This window comes from Ovis canadensis, chromosome 2, assembly GCF_042477335.2.
Source record: "Ovis canadensis isolate MfBH-ARS-UI-01 breed Bighorn chromosome 2, ARS-UI_OviCan_v2, whole genome shotgun sequence".
In the NCBI taxonomy this organism is placed as follows: domain Eukaryota; kingdom Metazoa; phylum Chordata; class Mammalia; order Artiodactyla; family Bovidae; genus Ovis; species Ovis canadensis.
The window spans coordinates 156,604,361-156,625,407 of NC_091246.1; the positions used below are offsets into that span (position 1 = coordinate 156,604,361).

General features: G+C 39.2%; 2 protein-coding genes across 49 annotated transcripts in view; one reads left to right on the top strand and one right to left on the bottom strand.

Moving 5' to 3' along the window:
• Positions 1 to 13,874, bottom strand: part of PKP4 (plakophilin 4) — a 259,980-nt gene extending 246,106 nt beyond the window's left edge. For 12 of the 43 annotated variants that reach the window (XM_069577454.1, XM_069577446.1, XM_069577439.1 and 9 more), the window contains exon 1: positions 13,536 to 13,864. The gene's annotated coding sequence lies outside the window, so the exon portion shown is untranslated. Of the gene's footprint in view, positions 1 to 5,800; positions 5,912 to 6,372; positions 6,648 to 10,129; positions 10,218 to 10,548; positions 10,594 to 12,412; positions 13,362 to 13,535 lie in introns of those variants that run through there. The other 31 variants (XM_069577451.1, XM_069577443.1, XM_069577448.1 and 28 more) reach the window with 18 other exon arrangements.
• A 111-nt stretch (positions 13,875 to 13,985) lies between these two features.
• CCDC148 (coiled-coil domain containing 148) overlaps positions 13,986 to 21,047 on the top strand; it is a 329,833-nt gene continuing 322,771 nt past the window's right edge. For 3 of the 6 annotated variants that reach the window (XM_069577479.1, XM_069577478.1, XM_069577482.1), the window contains exon 1: positions 14,000 to 14,334. The gene's annotated coding sequence lies outside the window, so the exon portion shown is untranslated. Of the gene's footprint in view, positions 14,335 to 21,047 lie in introns of all 6 variants that reach the window. The other 3 variants (XM_069577480.1, XM_069577483.1, XM_069577481.1) reach the window with 3 other exon arrangements.

Consider the following 21,047-nt stretch of genomic DNA (forward strand, 5'->3'; position numbering starts at 1 on the left):
ATACAGAACAAGATATATGATTTGATGGTATTTTAACTATGAAAAGAAACACATTTGACATTCAAGGTACAAAAGGACACTAATAAAAACAAATCAAATTATCAACTGTGATAATTTTATTTAGACCAGACACAATTTCAGTGTTTTTCTCTGGCAGAAATTGTATGCAAAAAGCTGGGAGGCTGGGGGGTAGAAATTGGGCAGAGATGGAGAATGAAAAAGTTATGCTTTAGAAAACATCTTCTCTTCTAGGGAAAGGAGCAGACTCCTTGCCTTTAAAAGTTTCAGTTATGCTTGCTGGCTTCCACCTGACAACTGAATGGATTCCAGTCACACACAAATATACTGTCTCCTTTTTAAATTCCTAGTTGGCCTGTTAGGATGATACACAATAAACTTTTGTTTTGCAAGAATGTTACCTACAATTGCTTACATCAAATATAGGTGAAATTTTGAAAGAACTTATATTAACAAATACATTTTGAAATACAGTATTGTAATTGGAAATTAAATATATTTGCTATCTAAAACAAAACAAAATATAACAAAAAAACAAACCCTGAGGTTAAGCTACAGAGTAACTTTATGAATTCAATTTTAAATCAATGATAAGGCTAATGTTTACAGCATTATTTACAACTGCCAAGACATGGAAGAAATCTAAGTGCCCATCAACAGACGAATAGATAACAAAAATGTGGTATATATATCCAATGGACTACTACACAGCCATGAAAAATGAAATACCGCCATTTGCAGAAACATGGATGGACTCAGAGGGCATTATGCTAAGTGAAACAAGCCAGAGAAAGACACATACTGTATGATATCACGTACACATGGAATCTAAAAAATACAACAAACTAGTGGATATGAAAAGAAGCAGACTCACAGACATAGAGAACAAATCCGTTCTCATTCTTCATATCCAATAGGGAAAGGGAAGAGGGGAGGAAATAAATAAAGGTAGGGGATTTTGAGGTACAAACTATTAGGTGTAAGTTACAAAGATGTGCCATACAACTCAGGGAATGTAGCCAATATTTTATAATAAGTGAAAATGGAGTATAACCTTTAAAAATTATGAATCACTATATACCGTACCACATAATACCTGTATGTAGGTCAAGAAGCAACAGTTAGAACCCTGTATGGAACAGCTGATTGGTTCAGGATTGAGAAAGGAGTACGACAGGGCTGTCTGTTGTCACCCTGTTTATTTAACTTATATACTGAGCACATCATGAGAAATGCTAGGCTAGATGAGTTATAAGCTGAAATTAAGATAGGCGGGGGAAACATCAACAGCGTCAGATATGCAGATGATACCACTCTATCGGCAGAAAGTGAAGAGGAACTAAAGCACCTCTTGATGAGAGTGAAGGAAGATAGTGAAAAAACTGGCTCAAAAATCAATATTAAAAAAAACTAAGATCATGGCATATGGCCCCTTTACTTCATGGCAAACAGTGGGGGAAAAGTGGGAGCAATGACAGATTTCCTCTTCTTGGGTTCTAAAATCACTGCAGATGGTGACTGCTGCCATGAAATCAGATGACTGCTTCCTGGCAGGGAAGCTATGACAAACCTAGACAGTGTGTTGAAAAGCAGAAACATTACTCTGTCGACAAAGGTCCATACAGTCAAGGCTATGGTCTTCCCAGTGGTCACATATGGTTATCAGAGCTGGACTGTAAAGAAGGCAGAGCACCGAAGAATTGATGCCTTGGAACTGTGGTGCTGAGACTCCCTTGGACAGCAAGGAGATCAAACCAGTCAATCTTAAAAAAAAAAAAATCAATCCTGAATATTCTTGGAAGGACTGACACTGAAGCTGAATTTTGGTCACCTAATTTGGTCTCCTAATTTTGGTCACCTGATACGAAGAGCCAACTCACTGGAAAAGTCTATGATGGTGGGAAAGATTGAGGGCAGAAGAAGAGGGCGTCCAAGAATGAGATAGCTGGATGGCATCACTGATGAAACGCACGTGAACTTGGGCAAACTCCGGGAGATGGTGAGGGACAGGGAGGCCTGGCATGCTGCAGTCCATAGGGTCGCAAAGAGTTGGACACAACTGGGCAGCTAAACAACAAATACACTGTACATCTGTAACTTACATAACATTGTCCATCAACTATACTTCAGTAAAATAATAAAATAAAATCAATGATGAGGCTTTGCTAAAAACAAGGTAAACTCATAGAAGGCAGTATTTGTGGGGGGAAAAAAAAGATGAAAGACTTGACTTCACAGACAAGTTTTTGTAATTTACCAAAGCTATAAATCTAACTTTTAAATTACTGAGGTCACATGTAATTCAGTGTATAATTGTAGAAAGGAAGCTTTAAAAATTATAATTTAACCCGGTAATTGCATTCCTGGACATCTCTCCCAGAGAAATATAAACTTATGAAAACATGAAAACCTGTACAGATAGTTCTAACAGCTCTGTAAATTAAAAAATACATTCAGATGTCCTTCAAAGTGTGAGTGGCTAAACTCTAGTACATTCTTATTATAGAATACTACACAGTAACAGAACAGGAGAGAACACTGATACGTGTTAACAACCTGCTTGAATTTCTAAAATATTACGCTGAGTAGAAACAAAAAACTCTCAAGGTACATGCTGCATGATTTCATTTATGTAATATTCTTAAAATGATGACATTATTGAAGTTACACAACTAATATATTTCTATAATACATAGAAAGAGGACAATTAGTTGTTCCTAGGAATTAAGGAGGGGATGAGGTGGAAGAGAAGTGGAAGTGTGATTTCAAAAGGGCCACATAACAGTCCCTGGGAGTGATGGACATGTTCTCTATCTTGACTGCACTGATGTCAAGATACAGCATGTAATACTGCACTATAGCTCTGCAAGATGTTACCATTAGGGGAAATGTGCAATGGGTACACAGGATGTGCGTATTATTCCTTATAAGTGCCTGTGAGTTCATAATCATATCACAATTAAACATTTAAGTTTTAAATTGTAACTTATTCAAATTTATCACAGTGATTACTTGAGGTTAGGGAAGGAACCACCAAAAAGTTTAAGAGTATTTCTAATTCCACTGTCAAAACCAAATAAAGATTTGCTATACCCACTAGGTCACAACAAGCTGTGAAATTCCCTGTTTTGTTTTGTTTTTTCCTGATTATTAATGTGTATTTAATTTTACAGTTTTAATTATACTTGTATTATTTTAGTAACTTTTTCCTTTGAAAGACTCCATGTGCTTAGAAATGCATCTACTTTTCTTTTTTACTTCAATTCATCAACTGAATATACAAAAGATATTACTAATTCACAAAAGGCAAGGACATAGAAAGTTTGCTCAACATCATACAGCCAAAGCCGGGCCAAGCTGGAGTTGGTGCTCTGTAGCTACATATTAATGGCCTGAGAAGGAGAGTAGTATAGTATGTAAACTCATCTCACCACAGTTATAAACCATGCAATAATGAATATGAACCAGTCTGTTTAAAAGTTTCTAATGTTTTTAGCAAGTAATTTGATATAAAGAATTATTTATCTAGCAAGTTGCATTATAATGGTAATTGTTTAGATAAAGCAGAATGCATTTTTCCATTGAAACATGAACAATAAATAGTTTTGAGCATCTAAGACCAAAACAATTTCATAAAAGTAGTAAACAAAAGTAAGTTCAGTTCAGTCACTCAGTCATGTCCGACTCTTTGCGACCCTATGAACCCCAGCACACCAGGCCTCCCTGTCCATCATCAACTCCCAGAGTTCACCCAAACCCATGTCCATCGAGTCGATGATGCCATCCAACCATCTCATCCTCTGTCGTCCCCTTCTCCTCCTGCCCTCAATCTTTCCCAGCATCATGGTCTTTTCAAATGAGTCATCTCTTCGCATCAGGTGGCCAAAGTAAAGAGGGCTGCTAACAGATTTATCCAAGAGTAGTAGGTGAGGGTATGCCAAGGCTGGAATTAAAAACCCATTAATTCTATTGAGATATCTAGAAAGATTGGAAGTCAAGATTAATTCATGCAAAAACACAGTCTCTGCCCTCAAGCAGCTCAGGGAAGCAGAAGAACCAAAGGAACTTGGAACTGATATTCTTCAGTGTTGCTTCTATGGAAAAGTGTATTCAGAGTTCTGATGAAGTAACTCATAGAGAATATTTTGGAAGATTGATACCTGCCAATACACTATCCAGAGATATCAAACTGACATATTTTTCCTGTATGGACAGTCTGAGTTAGACAGTTAACAATTGAGTTGCTTACTGCAGGTCTCAAAATAATAGTTCTTGTGAAAGTCCAATTGCGTTTCCCGATTCCTTTTGTGGTGCTTTTTTAAAAACTGACTTTTCTGCTTATTCAGTCATTGACAAATTGACAATAAGTGGGAAATTCCCATCACTGCATCAGTCTGAGATTCAAGGTATGATTCAATGAGACCATTTATTCTAGCAGATGTCACAAGAGATTTTCAAAACATTCTGCTAGTTATTCATAACAAAAGGGAGTATTTTCAATAACAGATAATAAGTTTGGACTTATAAAGGCACACAAACTGCCTAAAGAATTAAAAAAAAACAACACAATAAACCAAAGTAATGCAATATGAAGATAAGAACTTACCTAAAATGGTTGTTCTTAAAGCATAAATTATATTTCTTCATATATAATGAATTTTCATTGATTAAAATCTTTTCTGAAATCACTATTTTATTATTGGTAGGGAGCATTTTTTCAAATGCAAGTTTTTTTCCAAAGAAAGCCACTGATAGTGCTTAATGCAGCTGTCTATCTAGACTCTGGTAATGTATCACATAACACACACCTAAAAAGTAGGTTTAGCTAAAACCTAGTTAATACAAAGTCATTTTACAGCTCATCCTTAATGCTTACAGAACAATTCTGCATGTTTATTTATATACCAAAGTTTTCTAGGACAATTTTTTCCAGTTCATTATGTCTTATCTTTCCAAACTAGATTGTGAAATTAATCACTGCTTCCTCAAAGATGCAGACTCTGAATACTGAGTCCAACACAGATGACAAAACTCCCCAGGAAAAATCACTTTTTGGCCATGAGATCTAGCACTGAGTCTGATACAGGGCAGGGGACAGATAAATCTTAACTGAATGGAACCAAAATGAATCATGTATCTTTTTAAAATAAGAGGTATATAACACAGAACATGGCTCGTCACACACAGTAGACCTTCGGCAAATACCTGAACTGCTGCTTGTATTCAGTCCCCTCACATGGACTTCTGGTGGTACTCAGGACAATAAGTAACTTCTCAATAGTTTAGCCCGTTTCCCATTCAATCGAAGATGCAAAGTATCAGACAAAATGATGAACTTCACTGCAAAGTGGTTATTACTAGTTTACACATTGAGTGTTTATAATTCTCTTGAAGGTATAGAAACTTACAAGTGGGTTCAAGTATGTACTTTGATCACAATGAGAATTCAATCAATATTGCATTATTAGCAATATAATTGATTCTCTTTTTTGAAAATAATGTACTTACTGTATTAGCAAAGGAAAAAAGCCAATCTCAAAAAATTTTTAAACAACTGTATATGAGTGTATACATATGTAAGTTCTATAGAAATTTCCCGCCTTTGTGGGAGACAGCAGGATTCATATCAAAATCTCTTCACTTGATTTTTTAATTGCTCTTTACAAAAACAACACATATCCCAGAGAATAAATTTAAGTAAAATATCATCCTGTTGAACTACACTACAACTTCTAAACACTGGTTGGTTATGTGCTAAAAAATCACAATTAAATGAAAGTACCTATATTCTATGATGAGAGGTAGATGAATGAGCTTCATTCATGGAAAAGCAACAGTTTCTCCAGAGGAACAACTCTCAGTTGTTTAATTTCTTTGAGGACAAATCAAACCTCTGAGGATAAATAAGACCAAAACAAATGATAAGTGAGTCTTTATCATTTTAACAAGACCAATTCCATCTAACCACCACTTAAATTCTCTTCTGTTTCTATCCGGCTTCCAGAAAATTTAGTCTCAACAAGAGGTTAAGCGTCAAATGTGTACAGTAGACTGGCTATTTGTTAACAAATGAGTCCAAGAAGGTAGCCACTAACTCAGCCATTACGGGGACAAATGTTTGTCTGGCTGCGACATTTATATTTTTAGGAGTTGAGCATTTCAGATATATAACTTCAGTCTTCTCCCCTTACCCCAGAGGGTAAATTATAATAAATTCTCGAAAAGACAGTATTCTTGCCAAGCAAAAAAATGCAACAGAATGAGAATGCTTGCATCTGGTCCAACATCTTCATTTTATAAGATGAGAAAACCAGAGCCCAGAGGAGTTAAATGACTTGCTCATGGGACACATACCAGCTTAGTAACATGGCCAGGTCTAGGACTAGAGACTCTTTATTAAATTACTGTCTGTTGGTTTACATCAAGTATCTTCCAAACTTTTCTTCTAGTCTTTCTTGCTTTTGTAGTTTCCTGCCAATTTCAAGTGTGAAGTTCAGACAGAAAAGGCAGAAAAGAGTTTATTTACAAGGTGCATTTCAGTTCATAGAAGATTACACAAGCATTTTCTTCATACGTTGACTAGCAAAGACGCTGTACATAATGACCACAGTTAGAATTACAAATACCATAGTAGTATACACATTTAAAAGGTATGCTTTACATTTTCAAGAGCATAATACTATCAGTTTTTACCTTCTAAACATAACAGTTTATTAAGCTGTTTACCCAAACCTCCTACACATGATGGTTAGTGGTGTCTACATGCCTGAAGTACTGCATGCCTGAGGAAGGTTCAACTTCCCTGTTTTATTTTATTTTTTTTAAATGTCTACTTTTTATTTTTATTTTTTTATATTTAGTAGCCTGTAATAAACCATAATAGAAAAGAATACAAAATAAGCATAAATATTATATATATATGATTTAACTGAATCACTTTGTTCTGCTGTACACCAGAAAGTAACAAAACATTCTAAATCAACTATACTTCAATAAAAAAGTATTCAACTTTTGTGAATCACTATTTAATTTGACCTATTTTTTGCCAGTCTGACTCATTGGTTCTTTTTTTTTTTTTATTCCTTTACTTTATTTATTTATTTTTTTAAATTTTAAAATCTTTAATTCTTACATGCGTTCCCAAACATGAACCCCCCTCCCACCTCCCTCCCCATAACATCTCTCTGGGTCATCCCCACACACCAGCCCCAAGCATGCTGTATCCTGCGTCAGACACAGACTGGCGATTTGATTCTTACATGATAGTATACATGTTAGAATGCCATGCTCCCAAATCATCCCACCCTCTCCCTCTCCCTCTGAGTCCAAAAGTCCGTTATAAGCCAGAAAGAAAAACACCAATACAGTATACTAACACATATATATGGAATTTAGAAAGATGGCAATGACGACCCTGTATGCAAGACAGCAAAAAAGACACAGACGTGTACAACTTCCCTGTTTTAAAAATACCCTTGGTTGACTGATTTTGATCAATTCTCTTCTTTAAAGGCAATCTCTTGCAAACCATCCAGTTCACAATATTTTTTGTTTGGTAGTTTTCTTTCCTGAAATATCCTATTCAGATCCATAGTCATATTGACTAAGATCACAGAAAACAAGCCAATAATTTGCCTGGGACATAGCAGATGCTACAGAAAGCATCATTAAGTATCACAACATAAGAATAAAAATGTTGATGTATTAAAGCCGGCCCTAAGCCAGGCCTTGTTTTAAGTGCTCGACATATATTAGCCCATTCAGTCCTCAAAACAACCATATGAGGTGGACAGTTTTGTCATTCTGTTTTACAGATGAGCAGAACAAGATCCAGAGAGGTTAGATAATTTACCAAGTTAGACACCTTGCAAACAGAAGAGCCAGAATTGAACTATGACACTCTGGCTGTTAATTACGATACCTCACTGCCTTATAAGGATACTTTTCAAGGGCTTTTACTCAGTGTGTGGGTGAAATCCCAAAGGCTTTCCCTGGCCTAAACTACATTGGTTCACCTTGAACTAGAGTAGGGGTAAATAGGTACCTTAAAAACATTATATGGTCTATTCCCTTCCACCTCACTTTCCAAAATTAAACTGTTAAAGAAAACAAAGTTATTTAAGATGAACACAAAGGAGAATCAAGAGTCTCAAAAGAGAATCCAAATCTCCTGTTGTTATGATTTGGGATAGAAGGGAAAACAGGACTGATTATATACAGGAATGCTTCTGAAACCATTTTGTTTTCTTAAAAAACAAACCAAAAAGCCCTGAGAACTCTGGGAACCTTGAGTTGAAATATATCTTAGATCAATGCAATCCAAACCCTGTACCTTTAAAAGTAGGAAGCTGTAACCCAAATACTAAATGGTTTGTCAAGGTTATATGGTTTAATGGCAGATCTTCTAATTCCTAGCTCAGGGTGCTTTTCACCTCCTTTTCATGTTTGCTTTTCACCTCCTTTTCATGTTTGCTTTTCACCTCCTTTTCATGTTTGCTCTTCACCTCCTTTTCATGTTTGCAATTAAAGAGAGAGCTTATAGTGGACCAGAATTTCAGATACCACCTATCCAGTGTTTTAAAAGTCTATTTGTAATGGGCTGTGCGTGCCCATAAAACACTGTATTCAAAGTTCTAGGCCAGCCCCCAAAGCCTGCACAGTATGCTGATAGTCCACCTTCAACCTCCCATTTTACCTTTTGTATTCACATATAATATCATTTTTATGACAAAAATGCATATCTGCTCTAAATGCAACCTACAACACTAGGCGCCAATTTCTACATTCTATATAAGTAGCTCTTGAAAGGGGGCTTTTTCTGGCTCTCCAAGAAGGCAGATGCATTGGTGGTGGTGGTGGTATGTGTGTTGTGGGGAGAAAGGACAGGGAGGCAGATTAGGGAAGAGCAGAATAAACATCCTTGTATATCTGTAACTCACTAAACTCATATTGAATAAAGCAACAATTATAGAAGTTAAACATGCCTTGCTTGTTGATAAAAAAAGGGTTACGGATTCCTCTGATCCTTTCCCTCTCCACACTTAATTTGTGAGTTCTGGACTCTGTGAGGGCTATATGATATACTGTCCTTCAGAGAATGGCATCTAACCAATCCTCAGGCATTATTCACTTCATGAAAAATGCTTACCATGACATGACTTAAAATAATTCAAATACTTCCATATTTTAATTTATATATTTTACAGTATTAAAGATTTAGTATAATTTCTAATGATATTTTATCACTTGCAATGAATCACTATATCACTATATATGAGTCATAATAAACTATAATATTATTAAGACTATGAATAATGAAATGATTAGCAGTATAGCCAACACTTACTGGTATATCAAATAAAAGTAAATCTAAATTATATTAAAAAAAAAAAAAACCTCAGACCAATGACAAATGGAATGTCTGTAGCCTTCTAAATTTAAACAAAGAGCACCATCATGGAATGTCCCCAATTTAGTTTTTGCAACATAGCCTTCAAAAGATGAACACAATTCCACTGAATTACTGAAGTGACAGAGGGCGCAACTTTTGAATGACATACATACAACTTCTCAACTGCAACCAGCAAGCACATGAATCACTGCTGTTTGTGACTCAAGGCCTGATCCCCCTACCCTAAGAGAAACTTGTTATTTTCCACTGCTGGGCATCAAACTGATTTGCTGTTATAATCACTTATTGGCAGTATCCCAAGTCTTATACCCAGGTATACTTAAAGTTTTACTTTGTCTGTCTGTCTTATCTCTCTGTTTGCAGCTATTTGTAGTTACAGATTGGGCATGAAATAGTTACTGGATACTGCCAACATATCCAGTTCATTGGTGTTATGAATTAGATTTTTTCCCCCTCTTCATTGCAGGAAAGGCACTACAAAACCATTTAACACATTGAGGAAGTAATTATCTCCCAGTACGCTGAAGGTGTGAAGGTAACTTCCCAAAGTGACATACAATTCCAAGAACCCTTGAATAACCTCTACTTTATCTTTCACTTAAAAAGGAAGCAATAATATCCACTTTAGAATGAAGCAAATTAGGGACATCCCTCTTGACTAAAAATAAAAAAAAAGCTTATGGAGCAATCTCAAAATACCTTAATATTTCAAAGCTGTAAGGTGAAGCACTAGATGTAACTGGTTGGCACCATCCAGGGTATGGAAATTCTCTATTTAAATCAACCCCTAGTCAACAACAAGGAAATATCTCAGTTTGAAAACTGACAATAATTGGATTTTTAACAATTAAGCAAATTTAAGAGCTTTAAACTGAAATCCCTTTCCCAATTTGTATAGAAAGGAAAGAAAATTGTAACTCTGACTTAATATAGACAATCCAAATACTCAAGGTTATAAAATTGCTAAAGTTCCTGTTGAATTGAGTTTGGTAGTAATTTCCTGAAATTCAAATGATGTCAGAACCACTGATAGAATTAGTTTATTCAGCCTGTAAATGCAGCAGTAGCCTTTCTCCCCCATCCTGGATGAATGCCAGCTGCTCCTACTTTCTGCTTACCTTCTCGTACATGTGCTTTCCATCACTACCTTGGTCCTCTATTTCCTTCCAAAAACAACATGGGTAAGAATTAAGATAACTGAACATTTGTCCCCCAATTTAGAATTGTCTATATAACATATAAGACATGAAATACAGCACTTTCTCTTATATAATATTGGGAGTTGGGGAGGGAATGATTGAAATAGTTTATTTTATTGTGAACGATAACCAATTTTAAAACTTCTTCTCTTCAAATATCAGTAACACATAGACAATAATTCTAACTGAAAGCCTACCTTGAAGCATGTAAAACTATTTGTACAGCCAATCATATATATCAAGGTATATAAACATTTTCTATATGCCTGAATGGGCTATTTCAATTTCTAATGCAGTAGAGAAACTAAATGTGCTTTCACTTTCTAATATTCATATCACATCAAATATGCACGTGTTAAACTCTGCTGTGAGGAGTGTGTTACATAATAAGTTTCCTGTTCACATCTCCAAACACTTCTGGATATCCAACACGGTGTTATTAATTCTAATTTAGAGCCAACGCTCTAAACTAGAAGGCACACTTACTATGAACATACCTGGAAAACAATGTAGCAGCCAAAAGACACAACTTTATCCATCACAAAGTTTTTTTCTTTTCTCTGTTTCCTTTCCCGTCGGGTTCTTAACCAAATGAAAAGCTCTCATTTTATACTTTTCAATGCCCTTGATCCCTACACAGAAGGCATTAGTAGACAGCTGGGCAATCAACTATGTTCCTGAATCTGATACAAAATAGCCAAGCACGGAGAGGCTTATAGTAAATTCAACCTCCAAAGCAAACTGTGTCAAATAAAAGCACACACAGTATACTTTTCCAAATCCAGAAATACTTATTTTGGACATCAACTGTTCTCATGTTGATGAGAATGAGAGAATGCTACCATTTTCCGTAACTGTATCACTGGTACGAGAAAGGAAATTAAATACTTTCTACAGCAATACACTACATTCAAAAAGAGAAGTGGTCTTCTACTTTACCTTTTAAAATAACACAATCTAAGTCCTGTTCTAGCAAAGCAACTTCTGTCAAAAATTTGCTTTTTGCATTAAGGAAAATAAATTTTGACCAAAACTATATACTAATTAATCATTTTGGATTTTACACATAAATAACCACCATTCTTTAAAAGTCATAGACCTGTATTTTTATTTTACGTTCAAACTCGGTGCCAAAAATAGAGAAAGAACTGCGACCTCAACTAATAAATTACATCTTGAAATGTACATCATCTGTAGTACCCCATTACTTCCAATGGTAACCGACACGCCCCGAATTTAACTGTACCAGACAGTCCTATCTGTCCCATCGCTGACCAAACACTGCTTCTCTGTTTCTATTCATTATGGATTGTAAGAGGTCTAAACACAGCCCAGTATGCGAGAAAATAATTACAATTTTCGAGAAAAAAAATACAATTTTTATGACAGTAAAGTGATGCATTCAAGTTATCTCCTGAAGAACATCCCCGTCCATGAGCATTAACAGACATTTTTTTGATAGAGCCAAAATACGTTGGCTGCAAGCTCATTACTCAAAGAATCTTAGGCACCCTTTCCTGCAGATCAAAAAAAAAAAAAAAACCTCGTAAAATCCAGGCACTATTTAAACCTTGTAAACCAAAGTTGCCAAGAACCTTGTGCAATTATCAATAACCTTGGCTATACCGCCACCGGCACGAAATTCACGGTCCTGGAGACCAATGCAGCAAAATCCCAGACGAAAAGACTAGCTGAAGCCCGACAGAACTGCCGCGCTTCCCCTCCGCCGCCCTCTGCCGCATGGAGAAAAGCCAGGGGAGGAGAGGCGTGGAGAGAGGCTCACCAGCTCCGAAGATGCTCCGGTGACCTCTGACTGCTCAGCGAGAGCTGGGCTGGGGAAGGCTCTAGTTCTGCCGCGGCGGGCCGCGTGGACTATGCTCCCGGTGCATTCCTCGCATTCCTGCACAATCTGTCGCCAGCCGAAGAGCCCGCGGTGCGCGTCCCCCCCGGACACACACACCTGCTTACTGCTGCGCCCCGCGCGGCCACGGCCGCCGCGGCGCCTCTACTGCCCGCTCTCGCTGTTTGTCGCACTCAGCCAACAACGCAGCCAAATTTCGGCCCATCCGCTCAGCCCCTCGCTTCCCGGGTAGAGGGGGAAAGAGAGAAGGGTGGGCAGCGCCAGCGGCGGGCAGGGACACTCTATCCGCCTGGGGGTGCCGCAGCTCCTCTTCAACTCCTGGCAGGGAGAGAAGGAAGCGGCCGCGCAAGAGGGCAGCCGGGGAAGCTTGCGGCTAGAGAACCGGGAGGGGTGGAGCGTGAGCATACGCGGCGAGGAGAGAGGGGCGCACTGGACAGGGTGGGTGGGCAGGACCAGCTAGAAGCGCGGGACTCCGGGCAAACGCAAGACAGCACTGGCAGAAGGGACGTGGGAGGAGGGGGGGGGGGGCGGGGCAAGGTGCAGGAGTTGGGGCTGGAGAGAAGGACGGGCCGCCCCGGGGGTTCGCGAAGACGGGCGCCCAGGGGTGTTGGGGGCGCGAGGCGGCGTACCAGGGGGGCAGGAGAGGGGAAGCCTCCCGGCAGACGTCCAGGAGGGCTCGGCGTGGCGCTCAAGTTTGGGGCTGCGGGCCCTAGATCCAAAAAGGCCAATGCGGGGTGGGGTCGTGCGCTGCGTGTAGGGGAGACCAGGGGAAGAGTAATCACCGGGAAAAGCAAATGGAGGGTGAAACTTGTGCGCCTACCGGGGGGAGGGGAGCAGGCAGGCGAGTGCGGGCAGGAACACGAGGCGGGGCAGGAAAGCCGAGGCGGCCGCGAGGCGGTGAGGACGGAGTAACGGGAGGGAGGCGCCCGTCCCCGTCCCTCCCCGCGCCCCTCGCAGGCAAGTCCCATCTCCGGCCCGAGGGGGCGAGGGCCGGGGGTCTTGTGAGCCGGAGTCTCCGCGCCTTCCCGCAAGCCCGCACACTTACTTTCCAGGTTAGGCAGCAGCCGCCGTCGCTCCGGGGATCAGGAACATCGGCGCGGTGGGGTCGCCGCTGCGGCACTCGAAAAAATTAAAAAAGTGCCGCGGCCGAGCGGCTGCCCGCCCCTCCCTCCCCCACCCGCCCCCTACCCCGAAGCGGCTCTCCCACCACCCCTGGCGGCGGCGGTGGCCAACTTGCCCCGCTACCCCTTGCCCATGGTGCCGCCTCCGCGGCCGGCGTCGACGCGGACTCAGCCCCGGAGCCCCCTCTACTGCCCAGAGGCCGCCGCCGCCCGCCCAGCACTCAGCCCGCCTGCCCAGCCAGCACCAGGCTCCCGGGAACGTCAGCACGCCGCCGTCTCCGGACCTGCTCCCTGCCTACCCCATTGGTCGGAAGGAGAAGGCTGGCTCTTCCCATTGGACCGGCCCTCATATTGAACTGACCAATGGGAACTGAGGTTTCAGGTCGCCATAGAGACCGATGCTGTTAAGAGCGAGAGGGCCTGGAGAAGGTGGGGAGTGAGGATGAAGGTGTCTCTGGCTTTGGGTGCGGGAGGGGGTGGAGGAAAGAGCTACCGAGGGATTCCTGAGTGCTGATTGAAATTGGGACAGCTTTCGCTTTGTCTCCCTGTCAAACCCAGTTGTGCATGGAAGGGTTAGTCCGTCGCGTCAAAGGCAGGGACAGCTGAGCCCCTAGAGGAATCCTTGAGAACCTGGGAGTGGGCATTTCACTTTTTCTGCGATTAGGGAGTCCCTCGGCCTCTGCCCTTTGGCCTTTGACACGTGTGCACCTTCTGCTTCTCCAGGTGAGTTTGCACCCCATCCCTTAAATCATTGCTTCTTCCTGACGTCACTGACCCACATCAAATCTACTTGTTCTTCCCAACCACTCCCCCTTCCCTGGGGTGGATCTTGCATCAAAATTTTGGGTCTAAAGACTTAAAAGGAGACTAAACATCATTCAAAGATTTCCTTTGGATGATATTTTTATGAGGAAACAGGCTGACGTATTGTATGATGGATGTCATCTAGTCAGTGCATGAGATGTGTTCCCTGCTTCCCAAAGAAAACCTCTAATCTCTCCACTGAAGGATATTTATTAAACGCCCATCTGTGTGTGCATTCTGCACTATAAGCTTGACAGGTGCATGCTCTTTCCCCTAAGAGTTTACAAGGTGGGGCAAGACACAGGCAATTGATCCTTCATGTCTTCTGATGATTTCACAAGGGAGTAAAGGAAATAGATTACACTTGGTAGATTTTGTTTTCTGCCTATTTTCAAGTTTGCCTCTAAATTTGATAAATAAACTGAGACATGGAGTCACATAGAAAATCTTGAGCTTTAATTACAAGTGCTTTGCTTTCATTTAAAGTCACTTTGCTAGTTCGTAAATACAGATTGCTTTTTGTAAGTAATTTTCATATCTAGATACTAGCTATTAAAATAGAACTTTGTGAACATACTGGGCTTTTAAGCATTATATTGTTTTGTGATATAGTCACTGATATTCTTATGTTCCTTCTTTTTGTTGATTTTGCCATTTTTACACTATTTTTTTTAATTAAGAAGACTATGTTTAGGCTACTGCCCTTCAATTTGAAGGGACCATATTGTATGAAAAAACTGATAGAATTTTGGAAATTACAAATATTTTGTTAAGAGCAACAGATTAATGTGTGTGCAAGCCACATATGTCTTTCTACTGTCCTGAATTTTAAGTTGGATAATATGCTACTGTTTGTTATCTTGCCATAATTAAAAATTACAAAAATAAACAAGAATTGTTCAGTGGTACCTTAATTAGAAAGTGTCTTCCGCAGTTTGTAGTAAAATTTGAACTTTGTCCATAATCCTATGCAGGATTGGACTGTGAAACAAATCAGCTAAACATATGAATGCTCCCTCCTAAATATTTATAGAATTGGAAAGAAACCAGCAGGGACTTTGGAGTGCTGTCTCATTCCTTGCCATCATGGAAATTAGCTCATCATGCTTTCAATTTCTGCCTTTTGTTTTCTTTGTGGTGTTTGTTTATAAGAGAATAGAAAAAGTAAAGTGCAAATTTTTATAAATAAAAACTCAGTTTTAATGTACTAGCAAAATACCAATGACTTTTTAAAAATTTTGTAATGATCAACAGAAGATATGTCAAATGGAAAGAAAACATTGATATTTCCTTTTTCCTTCCCTTAGGCTAATATAAAAGGAAAGAAACAAGAACTAATTTATTTTTTACTCTTATAGTCTTTTCTTTTTTGCATATTTCTCAGATCACATGTTTGATGAGTATTTTGATACTGTGTATTTCATGTTTGTAATGATTAAAATGTTACTAAAATCCACCATGAATAATGTCCCTTAAAATGTTGTCATTCAAATTATTATTAGTCATTTTTATGCTCCAGTGAAAGATTTCTTTTAAACTTGCTCCTGCACAACCAAGCATTGTTGGATAAAGAAATTACTTTGTTCCACTAAAAGTTTATGCTATCCAGTCTTGGCTGGATCTTCACTGATTCTCTAAATTCCTTTCCTCATCAGGAGGGTGATTATCTAGGATACTGATGCAAAGACATTATTCAGGGCACTTCTCCCAAAACTGTCCTATTTCTGCTCTACTCAGCCTCCACTGTACTTGGTCTTCTTCCAGTTCTGCAAATGATCTTGTCTCCTACTTGACTGAGGCATCCACCATGAGGTTTCTCAACTTAACTTTCCTAAACCTCAGTCTCAGTTTTCACACTTCATCACTTCTTTCAGTCCTGGCTGAGAAGGGTGCCAGCCTTCTGTTCTGAGCTCACACTTCACTTGTGCTCTTAAACATTGGCCATCCTCCCACCCCAGAAATTTCCTCCATTGATTATACTCACTCTCTTAGATCATGTGTTACATCCTCTCCTCCAAAAATTTTATCCTATATCTTACAAATATGTGACCTTCAGTAATACCACCTCCCTTCTATCCTTCTATTGGCTAAATCACTAAGAAATGATTTGAAGGGAATTTCTCGTGGCTTCTATTTTTTCCACTGTCAATTTTCTGCCCTTGAGTACAACTGAAATAATTCTGAAGATTGTGCTCTTTGCCCTCAAAACCCTAACTCTTTTTGCCAACAAAGTTTTCCTTTATAAATGTGCCTTTTACTTGCAAATTGCAATGCCTCAATCCAGATTTCCAGTGCAGGATAGAAACCATTGTCTCCCACCCTTTTGGATACATAGAAATGCAAATTATTTATTTGAGAAAAGGAAGCATTTCACCTACTACCCCCACCACCTTGGTGGCTCTAACTGCTGGGAAATTAAGGTAGGAAATGGGGCCTCTGCTTCCGCTGACAGTGGAGCATGCTCAAGTACAAAAGTAAACAGCAGAAATCCAAAGAAACTTTTAAATTACCATTTCAGAAAGAAGTCAGCCTGAACCTTTCATGATTATGAACACTTTGTAACTTTCTAAAGTTATTTTAATATTAGCCTATAATGTCTAGCAGTGAATTCCTGACAAAGAACAGCAAAGGCAGCAAGGGAAAGAGAGAAGCAGGAACACTCTTTCCTCATTCTTAGATGCCGAGGGAGAAGGTGGGAAAAGTGAAGATAAAAATTTCACGAAGAGTGCTGGTTAGGGGATGAGGGTGGTGTTTGTTTTAAAAAGAATGTTAAAAAGAGGCAGGTGGCAAAGGAGGGAAAGAGTGCAGTGGAATAAACTTGTCCTGGGAGAGGATGCTAGAGCTAAATAACAATTCCTCTCAGGATTGCAGAATTGGCTGTGTTCCACCTCTAGCACATTCTCTGAATATGCAAATCATCCCTCTGCCTTTAGCAACCCAGCCAAATAGTTACCTGTAGAGCCTTTTCTCAAAGTGTCCTGATGATAGCAGCCACCTCCAAAGAGGATTATTTCTGCTTTGGTGTTTTATTGAGGCACTAACACTTTCTACCCCAAGGTGCAGATATATAGTGTGTGAGCCTTTTCTCCTAGAAAATCGGATGCATGTCGTGGTCATGATGATAGCCTCTGCAGTGCCTCGGACTACTAAAGTGTCTCCCACACTAGAAAAATGCCAACAGTCATGAATCCTTCTTTTAGCCTTTGGAAGAATTTGGCTTCCAACAATGAAAAATTGGAATCAGTAATGTTGGGCGGTAATTAGAAAAAGATGGGACTAGAGGTTCAGTGTGGAAAAGTGAGGTAATGTATGGCAGAGCAGAGTCGAGGTTTCTGCCATGTATCCTCCTAAGAGAGAAAGACCTCAGATCTCATCTCTACCATGACCTATCTCTACTCCTCTGTGAGGGACGGGACCAATGTGAACAGAACTGGCTGCATGTCTTTTGGCATGAACTTATCATATCCAGAGCTAAGGCTATAAAATCTGTATGTTGGAGAAAGCAGTTGAAAGTCAAGTTTGTCAAACAGTTTAAATAAGGATTGTCTACATTTTTTCCATCTGAAGCATCCAGGTTGCTCTGTCTTTTGAAACACCATAGAATCATGCAAATTTAACAACTTCATAAAATCAGAAAGTCATTAAACATCTGGAAAGTGTAATTGACATGATTCCAAGTACATATATGCATAATCCTTGAAGTAAGCAGTCCTGTATGTCTCATGACCTTGCATCTAACCATGGAACCAGCCCTGCTGGGGGCCTGACACAGATGTAGCCAATCCATCGGCTGACTGCTGCTGCTGCTGCTAAGTCACTTCAGTCGTGTCCGACTCTGTGTGACCCCATAGACGGCAGCCCACCAGGCTCCCCCATCCCTGGGACTCTCCAGGCAAGAACACTGGAGTGGGTTGCCGTTTCCTTCTCCAATGCATGAAAGTGAAAAGTGAAAGGGAAGTCGCTCAGTCGCGTCCGACTCTTCGCGACACCATGGACTGCAGCCCACCAGGCTCCTCCGTCCATGGGATTTTCCAGGCAAGAGCACTGGAGTGGGGTGCCATCGCCTTCTCCGCATCAGCTGACTATTGACCCATAAACTATAATAGTACCACTCATATTTTTTTCCCTAGAAATTTGGGATTCAGAAAACAAGTGAGCCAGAGAGAATAGCTGCCTTCATCCTGATGTTTTCTGGGTTCTTATTCTCCCCAGGAAGGCAGAATATATACTTCATTTTTTATTGACCCATGAGATTTTTAAAAATTAAGTATATTTGACATATAACATTGTGTTAATTTAAGGTATATAATGTATTACTTTTATACACATATATTATAATATGATTGCTATTGTAGCAATATTTATCACATTACATAATTATACAATAAACTATTATTGTCTATATTCATTATATAGTATATTAGATCTCCATTGCTAATTTGCCAATTATTGCAAGTTTGTAGCCTTAAACATCAATCATATTGCTCCACTCTCTATCCCCTGGTAAATCATTTTTCTCTGATTTTTAGAAGTTTGACTTTTTAAGATCCCAAATTAAGTAATATATAATACTTCTCTTTCTCCAACTTACCTTACATAATATAATGTGCTCAAGGTCCATCCATGTTTTTGCAAGTGGCAGGCTATCCTCCTTTCTCATGGTTGAATATATTGTGTATATATACATCTTGTTTAAATCCATTCATCTGTTTGATGAACATTTAAGATGTTTCCATATCTAGGCTATTGAGAATAATGCTGCAGTAAACATGGGAGTGCAGATATCACTTTAAGATATTTGCTACTTAAAATCACCCCAACCCATCCTTTTCCTATTTTGCCTTTAATGAGTCTTTGTTTCTTAAAAACAAAAGGTTTCACTAAAATATTATGCAAATATTTACAACAAAACAAAACATATATTATGACCATCATATTGGACTTGAAGAGAGCAGTCTAAAATTTTCTGAAGAGTAAAGAATAGAAAACAAATAATCTGTCTAGATCCAAACATTACCAACTAAATTTGGGTAAAAGAGCTTTCCTTGGTGTGGCATCAATTCCTCCCTACTCCCCACAAAGCCTTATATTCCTCAACTCTCAGTTTTCCTCCTTTTGAAGTTGGGAGTAAGAGAAGAACTTTGAGAAGATAAGCAATATGATTCCTATTTCAGGGTAGAGTCATTTTACCATCCCATTGGTGTAGGAAGAAAATACAGTTATACTATTTTTAGAGACATTTGTGCTAATGTTTTAGGAACTAGACTAAAAAAAAATTAAAGCAGAAGAATTTATCCAAGATATTAGTAGCCCTACAACTCAAGGGAAACAGATTTTGAAGTTTAAGATTCAGTAATTATTGTTGTAATAAAATATCTCAGAAGGAAAACCAGACTCCATCCAAAACTATTACAGTGTTTTACATAAAATACCTATATGCTGCTGATGCTGCTGATGCTGCTGCTAAGTCGCTTCAGTCCTGTCCGACTCTGTGCGACCCCCATAGAAGGCAGCCCACCAGGCTCCCCTGTCCCTGGGATTCTCCAGGCAAGAACACTGGAGTGGGTTGCCATTTCCTTCTCCAGTGCATGAAAGTGAAAAGTGAAAGTGAAGTCTCTCAGTCGTGTCCGACTCTTAGCGACCCCATGGACTGCAGCCCACCAGGCTCTTCTGTCCACGGGATTTTTCCAGGCAAGAGTACTAGAGTGGGGTGCCACTGCCTTCTCCAAAATACCTATATAATATGCTATATAGACTAGCATACTGTTTTCCGCACAGAGTTTCTTTCTTTCCCTTTTTTCTTTTTTTTTTTTTTTGACAGTGCCCTGCAGCATGTGGGATCTTAGTTTCCTCAACAGGGATCAAACCTGTACCCCCTACAATGGAAGTGCAGACTCAACCACTGGACCACTGGGGACATCCATAAAATACCTAGTTTTCAACAAAAAATTATGAGACAGCTAAAAAAACCAGAAAAGTATCCAAATTCAGGAAAATAAGTAGCCAATAGACAGGCTGAGTGAACATATTGTTGAATTTAGCAGACAGCTAATCCAAGTGTCTACTATAAATATATTTTAAAGCTTACAGGAAAAATGACTTAATAAATGGGGACTCTGAATAGAGAAATAAAGATTATAAAAAAGGAACTAAATGGAGATTCTTGACAAACTATCCAATCTGAAAAACAAATTTTAAAATATTGAGAAAAAATGAACTGAGCCTCAAATTGGCAGGACAGCTGTGAATAACAGAAGGAAAGGAAGGCTAGAAGGATATATAAAAAATGTAAAGAAGCAATTGTCTAAAAAAAAAAGAACCAATGGCCTAAAACTTCCCTAATTTCATAAAAATTTTAACCTACAGATCCAAGGAACACAGTAAATCCTGGAGTAGAGTAAGCATAAGGAGACCACACTAGCTACATCATAGACTGCTGGAAGACAAAGATGAGAAAGTTTTGAAGCAAAAATAGAATAACAACTCATCATGTACAAGGAAACCATAATAAAATTAACAGCTAACTTATTAGAAATAAAGGAAACTGGAGGGAGGTGGAAAGACACATTCAAGGTACTGAAAGAAAAAATCCTGTCAATCAAGTTTTCTTTAGCAAAACCGTCAAAAATGAA